The sequence below is a fragment of the Piliocolobus tephrosceles genome, chromosome 2, assembly GCF_002776525.5.
Source record: "Piliocolobus tephrosceles isolate RC106 chromosome 2, ASM277652v3, whole genome shotgun sequence".
NCBI lineage: Eukaryota > Metazoa > Chordata > Mammalia > Primates > Cercopithecidae > Piliocolobus > Piliocolobus tephrosceles.
The window spans coordinates 154,561,085-154,575,565 of NC_045435.1; the positions used below are offsets into that span (position 1 = coordinate 154,561,085).

The following is a 14,481-nucleotide window of genomic DNA, read 5'->3' on the forward strand; positions in this document are numbered from 1 at the left end:
TTTTGTTTTGTTTTTCCATTTCAAGTGATTTTTGAGAATTGACTGATATGTCTTCCTCTGGTGTTTCTGTGTATGCCTGGGGTATGATATATTACTGGAAAGCGGAAAGGAACACTCTAAGAAAAACTTCTTCTAAGATGCTAAGAGTCAAGGGAAAATGAACATACATGTTCCAAGCTGATGCAGAAATTAAATATTCCACTGTCTGTCGTTGCTTTTTATGGGAACCCTATACCACCTGTGGTGCCTCTGACACTGGGTAACAATTTGTGTTACAAAAGGGCACTTTATACTTCTGTCTACCAATAGGTGGCATCAAAATCTCTCCAGCTTTTCTTTCCTGTATTTTAAAAACCATAGGCAGAGGGCATTTTCTTTCTGAGATTTTACATTTTATCATGAGTGATGTTATAAAGGCCACTAAATAGCTCTATATTATTTCAGAGCAGATTTTCCTATTTGCTCTATTAATGAGGTCTCCCGGTCATCCCTCTAAGCCTCAGTTTTCTCATTGTAAAAAGAAAGTATTTGAATTGAACTCCAGCTCCAAGATTCTGCTTTTTAGCTACATAATATCTTCCCAGACACACCATTTTTCATGCCTATGATAAACCCATTAGGACTCCATTCCTCTGGGCTTAAGGAATATTAGCAAGCAAATATCCCTTGGTTGCAGAGGCTGTTATTTGCCCAGCCTATATTCATTTGTGTTTGTTTTTCCTTACTAAGAAAAACATAATTTTGTGGAGGGTAGCAACCTGTTTAGCTCCAAACCTTCATTTTCCAGCTTTTCTTGCAGATGGAGTAGTGATGTGATTAAGATCTAGCCCTGCACTATTTATTATGGTAGCCACTAGACACACGTATCTATTTAAATTTAAATTTATTAAAATTAAGTAAAATTAAAAGTTAATTTTGTCAGTTCCACAAGTGACATTTTAAATGCTAAATAATCATAAGTGACTAGTAGCTAACATCTTGGATAGTTCAGATATAGAACATTTCTATCATTGCAGAAAGTTTTGTTATATAGCACTGATCTAGCCATTGAAATGTCAGTAGAAATTATAGGGCAGTTTCTGAGAGTTTTCAAAGGGAAGGAGATATTGAGTCAGCTGAGATGTACCTTTATCTCTTTACCTCTTCTTGTCTTTACACCTGAAGGTTACAGACAGTAAGTCAGCCATCATATGACTATGAAGCAGCCAACATTCACCAAGGCAGGTTAGGCAGAGAGATAAAAGGAACTTGGGTCTTTGATATCATAAAGGCAACCACATTATTTTCAGCTGTATTATGAGAAAAATAAAATCTTCCATTGATTCAAGCCACTGTTTTCAGTTTTTTATATGAATAGCTAAATATTATTTCTAACTGATACACCATTAGAAACTTACCTGGACAACTTTCTATTAATGACTGAAAAAGCATGTGTCTTTCCAGTTTCCCTTACTTTGGTTAGAGTTGAGGACCAGATTCTGGCTGCAAGAAACAAAACAATGTGTACACCATGAAGTGATAAGTATTAAGCATTCATTTCAATATGTCCAATGGACCAAAAAAGGGGAAGATGGGTATTAATGATTCCCAAAATAAATATCCCCTATTTTAGAATTTGGCTAAAGAGTAGCTTTGCATTTTCCTGGAAAAGAGGTTGGTGGGAAAGAAAGATAATATTTGAACCTGTACTATATGCTAGAAACTTGGCTGAATGATTTGACATTATCATATTTAATGTTCATGACAATCTAATAACATAATCATTCATATCTCCCTTTTTTGCAGATAACAAACAGAGGCTCAGAGAAATCAAATATGTTGTCAAAATCTACATTGTTGAAGAGATGGGTTTCAAATCCAGGTCAGCTTGGCCCTTGCCACGGCTTCATAATGAAATTCCATGGGTGAGCGTTACCAGTTTCTGGTCCTTCCTTGCTTATTTCAAGTGTCTCATCATTCCATCCTCTGTATCACTTTTTTTGTTACAGGCTTTACTCTTTTCTAACCTGGAAAAGACTAATGATATTTTTCTTCTCCTTCATAAGCTTGGAAATATTCTCAATCACCATAAAATTCAGCCTTCCTCTGGTAACTTTGGAGACCCTCAGAGCTTTTCTTATTTCCAGAGACCGGTGGTTTGGATGAGAATTATTCTCTATTTTCACACAAATTGGCCAGATGACATCTTTACTGATATCCGAAATAGAAGCAGACAACAACTTGGAGGACACAAAATGTGAAGGTTGGAGAAATAGCTTTGAATTCAAACTGAAATTAAATAGTTTCCTTTGTTGAAACTCACAGAGGAAAAGAAGTTACCTAAAAAACTTATTAACACTTTTATTCGAATTCATGAGATAATTCTAAGATGATAAAAAAAGTCATGTAAAGAAAACCTATAGAATTCAAAGAGAAAATGAGAGGAAAACAACATCATCGCAGATCTTAAAATCACATTCTGTAAAAATCAGAAATGGCCATGCAGAAAACACAGAGCAGTGTCACAGAGGACAAAGTAAATGATGTTTACGGTAACCTGAATTGTTAAGAGGAAGTTCAAATATATTCTGAGTTATTGATTAAGAAATCAAAACATATGTTTTATAAACACTCCTTCTAAAAGATGATTAAATTATTTAGAAATCAACCCATCACTAAGATCAGCCTAGATTCAAGGGGAGGAAACATAGACGCACCCCTTGGTGAGAGGAATATCAAAAGATTTTCAGATGTTTTAAAACAACAATACCCTCAGTCCTAAAGATGCTCAATCCTTTCCAGCTACCTATTTCCAATGCCCTCAATATACTAAAAGTATATGAGATGTATATGAAAAAAGATGTTCTTGGCAAACATATAACTCTTAATAGCAGTTTGGAAATTAAGCCCCAAGTTTCTGTCTGGTCTCTTTCCCTAGTCAACTGAGTCCCAAGCTCTCCTTGTGCCCCTTCAGTGCAAGCGCAGATTCCTACAACACCCTTTGCCCTAGGTCCCCACCCTACATTGGCTATCTCAAGAGTATTAGTCTATCAGCAAGAAGAAAAAAAGAGTCTTTATCCGGAAGGCTTAGAGCATAAGACACCCACAATTCCATTTGCTCTTCTTCCCCTTGAACTTCACCAGGGGCAGGATGCACTCTCATCCCCACCTACAGTGGCAGAGGGAAACCTAAACAATCTACAATTCTCATGCTTTTTCCTAATTGTTATCTTTCTTAGTTTATTTGTGTTACTTTAACAAAATGACATAGGCTAGGTACTTTATAAACAATAAAAATTTATTTCTCACAATTCTGGAGGCTGGGAAGTCCAAGATCAAGGCATCGGCAGTTTTAGTATTTGGTGCGGGCCTGGTCTCTCTGCTTCCAAGATAGCACCTTGTTGCTGCATTCTCCAGAGGGCATGAACACAGTGTCCTCACATGGTAGAAAGGAAGGAAGGGCAAAAAGGGCCAAACTCAGTGTAAAACCCCTTTCATAAAGGCTTTAATCCCAGCCTTCATGACCTAATCATCTGCTAAACAGCACACATCTTATGGTATTGCATTGGGGATTAAATTAAATTTTAGAGGACACATTCAGACCATAACAATATCCAACATCTAATACATTACACAGCAGTACTTCAGTAAAAAGGCATAGTCTTTTTCTTCACTGGGTTTGTGTTTAATTAGGGGACAAGAAATAAACAACTTCAACCCCACATGGCTATTGCAAAAATGAGGTAACCCATGAGGAACTAAAGAGGAAGAAAACCTATATGTGACTAGAAGAGTCATGGTAGACCTCAAAAAGCAGACAATGCAGAAATTAAGACCTGTGGAAATTAACCAGGCAGGTTAGAGAAAAAGGCTCTCCAGCCAAGGAAGCAACATAGACAAAGGCTCCAAGTCAAGCACAGACATGGCATAATCAAAAAACCTCAAGCAATTAAATAATTCACTATATCTGGGGCATAAAGACAGAAGGAAAACGAGCAAGAACTGAGGCAAACAAGCAAGCAGGGGCATAAATACAAAGGACCTTGTAAGATTGACTTGAGATTTTATTTTATTGCATGAAATACTTATTCCAATATACTGAGTGGGAATTCAAAATTTTCCTTAATCCATGGTGAAATAGGAAAAACAGGAAGCATTTTATATAACTAAACTAATTTTTTAGAGTATTTCTTCATATTTTCATGTTAATATTAGTCACTGCATTCTTGTCATTAATTCTCATGAGGCTTTGCCATTTTAAAAAATATTCTTACTTGATAGAATAAAAGTACTGTGAGCTAAGAGCAACCCAAGAAACGTGTTTTGAGATTTGCTCTGTGAAATCTAAGTATTTGGACACATCAGCAAGAGGTCATGGGAAAACATTAACGAATTTTGAGCAGCAAGTGTGATTAATGTTAAACTGGGAAAGGGTTGAAGAGGGAAAGTAAAGTTAGAGAAATGAGTAAGTTACCTCCACTGGATTCATTCAATAGATACTGAGCTGGTGTTATGGATACAATTTTGGACCAGCTACGTAAGGTCTCTGCCTCATGGTGTTATCACTCGAGTCATGGAGACACAAAATGAACCAAGAAGGAGAGACAAACAGGTTGTGAGTCATGTAGAGGGCACAATGAGAGAGAGAAAGATAGTAAAAGAAAGAACATCTGTAGATTAGAATAAGTTCTGTGAGGGAAATAAAAAACTCTAATGATATAAGAGGTCACTGGGAAATGCCTCTTTAGATAGCATGGTCAAAAAGCCTTGCTAAGGAAAGAGCATTTGAGTAGAGAACTAACAGTTGAGAATGAGCCAGCACACAAAGACCAGAGAGAAGAGCACTCCAGGCACAGGGAACAGCAGTTATAAGGGCCCAGAGGTGAGGAAAGTTCTCAATGATCAGTTTTAATAGTTTAGAAAAAACAGGATGAGACAGTTCGAGCACTCTAAACTCCTGAAAGGTGAAAAAGAGGAAAAGAGTGTGAAAAGGATGCAGGGAGGCTTTAATATTACAGAAGACTTGTGTTGTTAGTTTTATTAAATACTGCCCAAGGTACTGGGGTTGACAAAATATTGTCCCTGTTTTCAGGAGATTATAGTCCAGTGCAAACCACTGCACAGAAATTAACCCCAGAGGGACAACCCACAGGAGCCCCCTGGTTGGGGATTTACTTCCATCTGTAGACAAGGTCAGCTCCATTTGACATCAATGGAAAGGAAAACCTCTGGATTGCACACCCAGGCTACCAACAGCAGAGAGTTATTTCTGGAGAAATAAGTCTACATTGATTTAAAGGAAGAGATGTAAAGCAAGAACAGGATTTACCTTAGCAGGTTCTATCCTCCCCCATAGGACCAACTCTCCCCATCACTTCTGTTTTCTTGATGATTCTTCAGACTTGTCCTGCATCTGTAGTTACCTTTGGCATCTATAGTTACTTTCAGCATCTATAGTTACCTTGAGCTACATAATTCCATATGTGTTATTTGGTTATATGTTATCTTGTTTATTCTCTGCAATAAATTTGGGAGACACTAGCCCCATTGTCTTTGCGTACTCCTTCTGATGGGCAGTATTTTTCTGATGTGTGCAGTTTGCCCCAGAAGGGAAAACATCTTCCTAGGTCACAGGGTCAATTTCTGTGGAGCAATGGGCCTTGGCTCCTATGGAGACAAAGTACACTGCTATAACAGGGGTGGGCCAGGCCACGGGACACTTCAGGGCAGGCACCAGGATAAAAATGTCTTCTTCACAGGGTTGAGGTGAGGCAGTATGCTGAGTTTTTAAACCACATTTATATATAGATATTTTTAATTGTTAAATGAAATCTTACTATATATTCTTAGGCAAGCAGCCTTTTATGTCTATGTTAATCTACATCACAATTTATAATAGCTAGAAAATATCCAAATATATGGATATAACAAGATATACGCCTAACTTAATCCCCTATTGTTGAGCATTTGTTTCTATTTTTTACTGTTGTACACAATGCTTCCATGAACATGGTTTATATTATATACTCCTGATTAGACCCTAGTCTAATTTGGCCAAACCTAAAGAATCATCAAGAAAACAGAAATGGGGCCAGGCTCAGTGGCTCACACCTGTAATCGCAGCACTTTGGGAGGCTGAGGCGGGCCGATCACTTGAGGTCAGGAGTTCCAGACTAGCCTGGGCAACATGGCAAAACCCCATCTCTACAAAAAATTAAAAAGTTAGCCAGGCATAGTGACGCATGCCTGTAATCCTAGCTACTTGGGAGGTTGAAGCTGGAGAATCACCTGAACCCAGGAGGCAGAGGTTGCAGTGAGCTGAGATGACACCATTGCATGTCAGCCTGGGTGACAGAGAGACCCTGGGAAGGAAGGAAGGAAGGAAGGAAGGAAGGAAGGAAGGAAGGAAGGAAGGGAGGGAGGGAGGGAGGGAGGGAGGGAGGGAGGGAGGGAGGGAAGAAAAGAAAAGAAAGGGAAGGGAAGGAAGAAAGGAAAGGAAGGAAGGAAAGAAAGAAGAAAGAGGGAAAGAGAGGAAGGGAAGGGAAGGGAAGGAAAGGGAAGGGAAGGGAAGGAAAGGGAAGGGAAGGGAAACATAAGAGATGAGGAGAGTGGGTCCTACGGGGGAGGACAGGTACTGCTGAGAAAAATCCTATTCTTGCTTTACATCTCTTCCTTTAAATCAATATGGACTCACATCTCCAGAAATAACCCTCTGCTGTTGGTAGCCTGGGCGCACAGTCCATGGGCCTTCCTTTCCACTGATGTCAATGAGAGCTGACCTTGTCTCTAGCCTACAGATGGAAGTAAATTCCCAGCCAAGGGGCTCCTGTGGGTTATCATTCTGGGATTTCCAGCAAAATTGCCTTTAAAGTGAATCACCAGTGATCAAAGCAGACGAAAGTAACACATTTCTCTAGAGAAGAGAAGGTGAAGTCCTGTCATTCTGAGGCTATTCTTGGTGGGGGGAAGAAATCATGAGAAACCAACCCAAATTGAGGGGCATTCTAGTGCCCCTCACTAGTACTCCTCAAAACTGTAATATCATTATAAACAAGGAAAGACTGAGAAACTGTTGGAGACCAGAGGATACCAAGACGACATGAAAAGTAAATGCAATGTGATCCCCTAGATTGGATCCCAGAACAGAAAAAAGACATTCATGGGAAAACTGGTGAAATCCAAATACAGTCTGGAGTCTGCTTAATAGTAATATACCAATGTTGGATTCTTAGTTATGACAAATGTTCCAATGCAATGTATTCTGTTTACATTATGGGAAAATGGATGAAAAGTATATGGGCACTCTCTGTACTCTCTTCCCAACTTTTCAATAAATCTAAAATGATCACAAATGAAAACTTTGTTCTTAAAAAAGACAACTTTTCTGTTTGTTACCTTAGGGTAAAATTAGAATAGTTGAGTCAAAGGCTGTGCATAATTTGCAGGTTTTTGGTACATTCTGTAAAATCACCAGGAGGGTAATTTAACTTAATCCATTATTTTTGCTTACTTCTGAAGTAAAAGCCCTACCGTATCTGCTTGGCATATGTAAGTCAACTGTCTCCTTGGCAAATTACACAGGAATACACTCACCAGTTAACTCCTGGCAGAACTCTGATAGAATATTGATGAGAACTGCCAGAGAAACAGTACTCTGCCTACCCTTCTCAGCCTAGCAGGTTCTCTACAGGCAAAAGAATTAAGTGGCTCAAAAAACTCCCAGGAATCAAGGACAGAGTCAGAGGAAGCCATTTTTACATAGTCATTTTTCTGATTGCAACTCTGCTTTCTGCGTTTTTCCAGCAGCCCTGCCTTTTAAGTGAATCACCAGCAATCAAAGGCAGACCAAAATAACGCATTGTTCCTCTAGAGAAGAGAAGGTGAAGTCCTATCATTCTGAGGGTATTCTTGGGAGAAAGAGAAAGAAGAGCAAGAGAGAAACCACGTTGCCCACACTTTCTAAAAGCAAGACCTATAATTTTGCTGTTTTGAAAATCTTTTTAAAAAACACTTGCCTATTGAAAAAGGTCTAAGTAATGCTGAGGCATGTATTAATAACTTTATCTGTTCTGTTTCTATCACCTCTTCCTACTGCGATGTGCAATGGATGATCTACAGTGTTTCTGGTCATGCTGTTAGTATATATAGAAAGGGAGAAATTAATAGGTATCGAGCATCTTGCGAGTGAGGCACTGTTCTAGGAACCTTCAAGATGGTGTCATCAAACTCTCCCCGTAATGGAGGGTAAGAGTGTGGAAGGCTTCAAAAATTATCATTGTTCTTCCCTACCCCACACATCCATGCCTTTTGTAGTGTGCTTTGTGGCTCTTACCATTAAGTAAAATAGTCTATTTTTGCACCCACTTGAATCTGGGCTAGTATTGTGACTTGTTTTTGTTAATAGAATGCAGCAGAAGTCCCATTCTGCCAGTTCTGAACATAAACCTGTAGGAGGTCTAGCATACTTCCATGTACCATGAGAACAAGGCCAGGCCCTCTTTTTGGAAGATGAATGAGAGATGGGCTACAGGTGAGCCATTGTGGCTGAAGCCCAAACCTGTGAGACAGCCCAGGCAAGATCAGGAAACCAAGCTCCTGTCAACCCTCAACTGGCCATAAACACGTGAGTGAGCCATGCCCAAAACAGCTGAGCCAGAGCAGAACTATGAACTAATAAGCGTTTGTTATTTTAAGCCACTGACTTTGGGAAGTGGTTTGTTATACAGCAATAGCTAATTGATACAAGATGATAGTCTTATTTCTTTTTAAGATAGGATAAAATTAAGGCATAGAGAGATGAAACAATTTATCCAAGGAGGCACAGCTAATAAGTGGTGAAACTCAAGATTCAATCCAAGGACTAAATAAATTTAAGGTTTCTTCTTCTTCTACAACCTCTGCCAGTAGAATGGAAACAAGAAGAAAAACGAACACAACCAAATGTCATAGCTATTTAAATATGATAAAACTAAAATCACTTCCCCAGCTGTCTTCTGGATAGCATGTAATGTGTGTGCATCTGTATATGTTTGTAAAGAATAATCTATTCAATAGAGAGAATGAGATAGGTTAGAGAAAGCTATTTTTTAACTTCAATAACATAGTCTAAATCAAATGCATTCATCTTGGTGTAAATCTGTAATTGGTTCATGATGACAACTGGATTGTTTTTGACAAACTAATTTGCTTCTCTCTTAAAAGCAAGGTCACTTGAGACAACCACTCAGCACTCATTTTCTTTCTCCCTGTGAGGCTCTGTCTTGATCTTCCGTCTTTTGTTTGGAGTCTCTTGTCAATCCTTTTCCCTTTTGTCTCCTTTGCTTATTCTCTGACGCTCTCTATCAAAACCTGTTTAATAACAGCTTAGTTAATCCCTGATGGCCTTATTTCCCCTGACTTGTACATTTTTGGTAACTTATTTTCTGGTCTTGAATTTGTCTGTCCCTAGTTTGTTACTTTCAAATTGCCTTCCTATGATTTAGCAATAAAGTGAATTAGATCATGCCATTTCTCTGCCTAATACCCTTCAATACTTCCCCATTGTTCCTAGGGTTTTTTGAACTCCTTAGCCTGGCCTCCAAAGTCCTACATGATCCAGTCCTTTCTATTTTTCCTCCTTGGTCTCATACTATGACCCTCTCTAGTTCCCCAACGTCTGTGCTCTAGCCAGGCAAATTTCTTTCTTCGTTTGTTTTCTCTTTTTTTTTTTTTTTTTTTTTTTTTAATTTGAGTCACTGTTTGCCTCTGTCACCAGGCTGGAGTACAGTAGTGCCATCATGACTCCCTGCAGCCTCGAGCTCCCGGGCTCAAGAAAGCTTCCTGTCTTAGCCTCCATAGGTGCTGGGACCACAGGCATGAGTCACCCTACCCAGCTCTTGCATTTGTTTCAGATATTTCAACCTCTGTTTCCAAGCCTTCCTACATGCTGTTTTCTCTCTGGGAATGCCCTTTATGTGCATGTACATGCACGTACATGCGCGCGCACACACGCACGCACACACACACACACACACACACACAATTTTTGGCCGATTTTTTAAAGTATTTAAAGAAATGTCCCTTCTGCTGAAAGCTTCCCTTGAATCTCCTAAATGATAATATGCTCTTGCTATATGCCTACCAGTAGTCTATACTTACGCTACTATAGCATTTACCACCTTGTATTGTATTTGCTGCCTTAATTATCTGTATTCCTTAACTGACTATCTGTTTCATTTGCCATTCTATACCCGAGGCTAGAATGGAGCTTTGTATACAGTAGACTCTCAATAAATATTTGTTGAATTAATAAATAATATGTTGTTGTTATTCTTGCATGTTTTAACCCCAAAAGGAATTTTCATAATTCTTAGTACTAGTATACAAGAAAGCAAGTTGGAATATTTTTGGTTATAAGGAACAATGAAAGCAGGCTAGCTTACACAATCAAGGAATGGTTGGCTCATGTAGCTAGAAGAATCCAGAGGCAAGATAATTATCAAAGGTGGTTTTATCCAGTAACTCTGGTTCTGTTTTCTCTGGCATACTGTGATATAGCTGCAACTGCTCAGGCCATACTTCCACAGGTCCAAGGGGTGAGAGAAAACACTCCCATCCAAAAACCCTAAGCAAAAGTTCCAAGGTTTGTTCTGATTAGATCACTTAGGCCACATGGCCTGTAAAGAGCCAGTACAGGGACCAAGGTAATATAATATGCTGATGGCTTGAGCTTCCCACTCCCCAAATAATTGGGTTGTGCAGGGAAGTATGGTTTATTGAATACAATTTGGAATATCATTAAAAAGAGAGATATGGGTGCTGGCTACAGCTAATAATGAGTCTGCATTTGTCACTACATGGTTTTCCATGACTACATTCATAGTGATTTACAGGGCATATGTTGTATATCCAGATATGCTGAGATGGTATGAGACAGAGGCAAGATACTACCTCTGCCCAATAAGAATGTAAGTTCCAGATGGCATAACTCTTCTTCTACCCATCATTTCAGATGCAAACAGAAATTGATTTGGGATTCTGGAAGAGTGGAGAGGAGGAATTACTTGTATAGCTTTGCACATTTGAGGATTCAACATCTTGATAACACTTAGTTTTAATGTATATGTATTTTTTAAATGCTGGAATTTTATGAAAATAACAGAAGACTTATTTGAGTATTACTGAACCCCCACTAGAAGATGAGATCTGTATGTGTTTTACTATATGACTAACTGCAGTGTAAAGAATATATACTCATAGTATCATGTTTGAGTTCCATTGCCTCTGCTATGATTTGACTGTCCCCTCCAAAACCCATGTTGAAATTTAATTACCAATGTATTGGGAGATGGGGCCTTTAAGAGGTGACTAGGTCATGAGGGTGGAGCCTTCATAAAGGTATTAATTTTTTTGGAAGTGGATTAGTTACCTAGGACTGAGTTTCCTTTATCAGGAACCTTCTCCTGGGATAACTAACCCACTTTGACCCCATTTCTCTCTCTGTCTCACATACTTCTTTGCCTTTCCACCATATTATAATGCAGTAAAAAAGCCCTCACCAAATTCAGCCTCTGGATCTTGGACTTTCCAGCCTCCAGAACTGTCAGCCAAAGAAACTACTGTTCTTTGAAAATAACTCAGTTTGTAGTCTTCTGTAATAGCAGAGGAAAATGGTCTAAGACAGCCTCCTTCCCAGCAACTGCAAAAATCCTAAGCAAAAGTTCCAGGTATGGAAGTAGGCATGACCATGTGAATTTTCTTCAGTGTAGTCTGGCCTGGATATGCTATCTTCTTGCACTATATGGGTTCTAATGAACTTCTTCTCAGCATCATTCTGTGATGTAACAGTCCTCATAGCATAGCTGCCTTACCATGACTGGCAGAAAATTTTTATTCTCTTGATTAATAACCATTCAAAGTTACATTTCTTAATGCAGAGCCTTTATTAACTATTTTTAAGAGCAGATATTCAAACATGCTCTGCTAAATCCAAATGCTGTTGCTCATTGCCTTGAAAATGGCTTCTCTCTGTTTGACCTAGTTTTCCATTCCTATATTTCTCTAACTGGAAGTCTCTTTATTTCATCTATTCTGCATCAATGAAATAACATTTAACATTCTGCTCTTTCAGGACAGAAAGGGTAGCTCTCAGATTAGTCCTGAATTGAAAAAGTTATCTGCCTTAGGCAGAAACATGATTCTTTCTAAACTGACCACAGAAACATCCTCTCTGGCTTTATCTTCTCAGAGATTTTACTATTCAATCCCAGACTACCAATACTAGCAAGGTTTTACAATTAAAGTCACCACAAGTAGGATAAAAAAAGATATTGGTCAGGTCATTTAAGAGTGTGGTTCAGACTACAGGTTTGTAGGAAGTGATTGAATACATCATAATACCTTTGCTTCTTACAGATATCAAATCAACTAGACATCAAACACCATTTGTATTTGCTAAGTACTTACTCTCTCATCCATAAAAAAACAAGGAACAGTAGTGCACAGACACTATAATTCACAGCCTCTAATTAAAATTGCCACAAGTAGCAAGTTTATTTATTTGAGGTTCATTTATTCTTCCTGAATGCTTCCTTTGGGGAATCGTAGAAGCACTGAATCAAAAATAAATGTTGAACATTGTTCATTCACTCAACAAATATACACTGAGCACCTGCTATGTGTCAAGTACTCTGTTAGTCACTGAAGATATGAAGCCAAAAACAGACTGATATCTTCACGGGTGGCAGACAAGAAACAGCTCTAATAAAATATGGTGAAATTATGATAGAGAATTTGTAAGCTGCTATGGCTGCATAAGTCTGGGGGAGATAACAGGGTCTAGGGAAAAGGAAAAAATTCCTGTAGAGATCGTACTTAGGCTCAGACATGAAGAGTCGGTAAGAGGCAGTCAGAAAAATAGGAGTAAGGGAGAAGGAAAGGGCAAAGGAAGGATTGTGTGCATAAAAATCCAGAAGTAGAGATGTTTGGGAAGAGAGAGGCATGAGGAAGATTGAGGTGAGTCTGGAGATGGAGAGAGAGATTGATTGTTGACTCAGTGGCATAAGTTCAGTGGGAATCATGAGAGGGAAGAGACAGGAGGGAGGCAGGTCGTGGAAGAGTAGACTTCAAGGAGTCATTAGAGATTTTTAAAAGAGGTCTGGTGTGACTTCATTTCCACCTTAGAAAACTCCCTCTAGCAGCTGGGTGGAGAACTGATTGATGATGAGCAAGACTGGAGGCAGGGATGGATAGTGATCTGGGTGAAAAATGATGGTGGCCTAAACCCATGTGGTGACAGTGAGGATGGATGAACTGGGAGATTTCAGATATTCACAAGGCAAAAATCCATGTGACTTGGGGATCACTCAGGGTGAATTCAAAAATACCTGGACAGTTCAAATGTATAGCATTATTTTAATATGGGTTTTACTTAACTGTAGCAAATGCTGTTGGTATCCTCCCTTCCCAACCCTCAGCAAGCTTCCTCTGCCCAAATCTGAGACCACCTGTGGACAGTTGGCATACAGAGATAACTGCCTACATTTGTGTCAGACAGCATCCTCTGGCGACCAGCATGAAGCAGGCCAAAATATGAAAAAGTCAATGCCACCAAGAGTGACTCTCAAACAAGGGTAAATGGAAATTATGTATAAATATTCCAGCTTCCTTGCCCTTCCATGGGACAACGCTAAGCTGTGTTCTAGATAGTCTCTCCAAGGTTGCTCACTGAGACTGAGCCCTTTGTGCCCATAGTGATCACCCACTCATTAAAAAATCTCTATTGGATTTCTGACCTTCCCTGGGGTCTACTGCCGTGTCCCCAACTTCTGCTTCCTGGGATCAACTTCCAAATAAATCACTTAACAAAAATCCTTGACTTAGGGTCAACTTTCAGGGAAATCCAAATTGAGCTTTATATTGTTTTTACATTTATGAGCTGAAAGAGAATGTTTTAAAGACACATTTTAAAGCCTTTAAATTTCATATTCACTTAACTGATGAAATTTTACTCTCCCACTTCTTCAACAGTAGGATTTAGCCTTCCATCATATTAGTGTCAGATGATCACTTTTTAGTTTTAAAAGTGAAAAGGTCTTAAAGTATCTTGAAGTGTATCTACAAATATTATTCTTTAAAAGTTCATTGTTCTGATGTTCTCTATTACTACCAAACATAAGATCCCTAGAAAGCTGCCTAATTTCCTGATAGAAATAGTACAAATATTATCAAGTGGTCATTTGCAGGAAGTTGATATTTAAAGCAATACATTTTATTAAAACTGAAATTATCCCTCACCTCAATGACAACTAACCAGAAACTTCATATATTAGAATTTCCTCCCATCTTTCAACTTCACTCACATTGATGTTCATACCTGACCATGGGAATAAAGGGACACAGTTTAGAATGGATACCAGAGGTAAGGGGGCGGAGCAAGATGCCGAATAGGAACAGCTTAAGTCTCCATCTCCCAGCGCGAGCGACACAGAAGACCGGTGATTTCTGCATTTTCAACTGAGGTAC

General features: G+C 38.9%; 1 protein-coding gene across 1 annotated transcript in view; it reads right to left on the reverse strand.

The window, feature by feature from the left end:
• CPNE4 (copine 4) overlaps positions 1-2,197 on the reverse strand; it is a 511,472-nt gene extending 509,275 nt beyond the window's left edge. The window contains exon 1 of the mRNA XM_023207426.2: positions 1,398-2,197. The gene's annotated coding sequence lies outside the window, so the exon portion shown is untranslated. The remainder of the gene's footprint in view (positions 1-1,397) is intronic.
• Between the last annotated feature and the right edge of the window lie 12,284 nt (positions 2,198-14,481).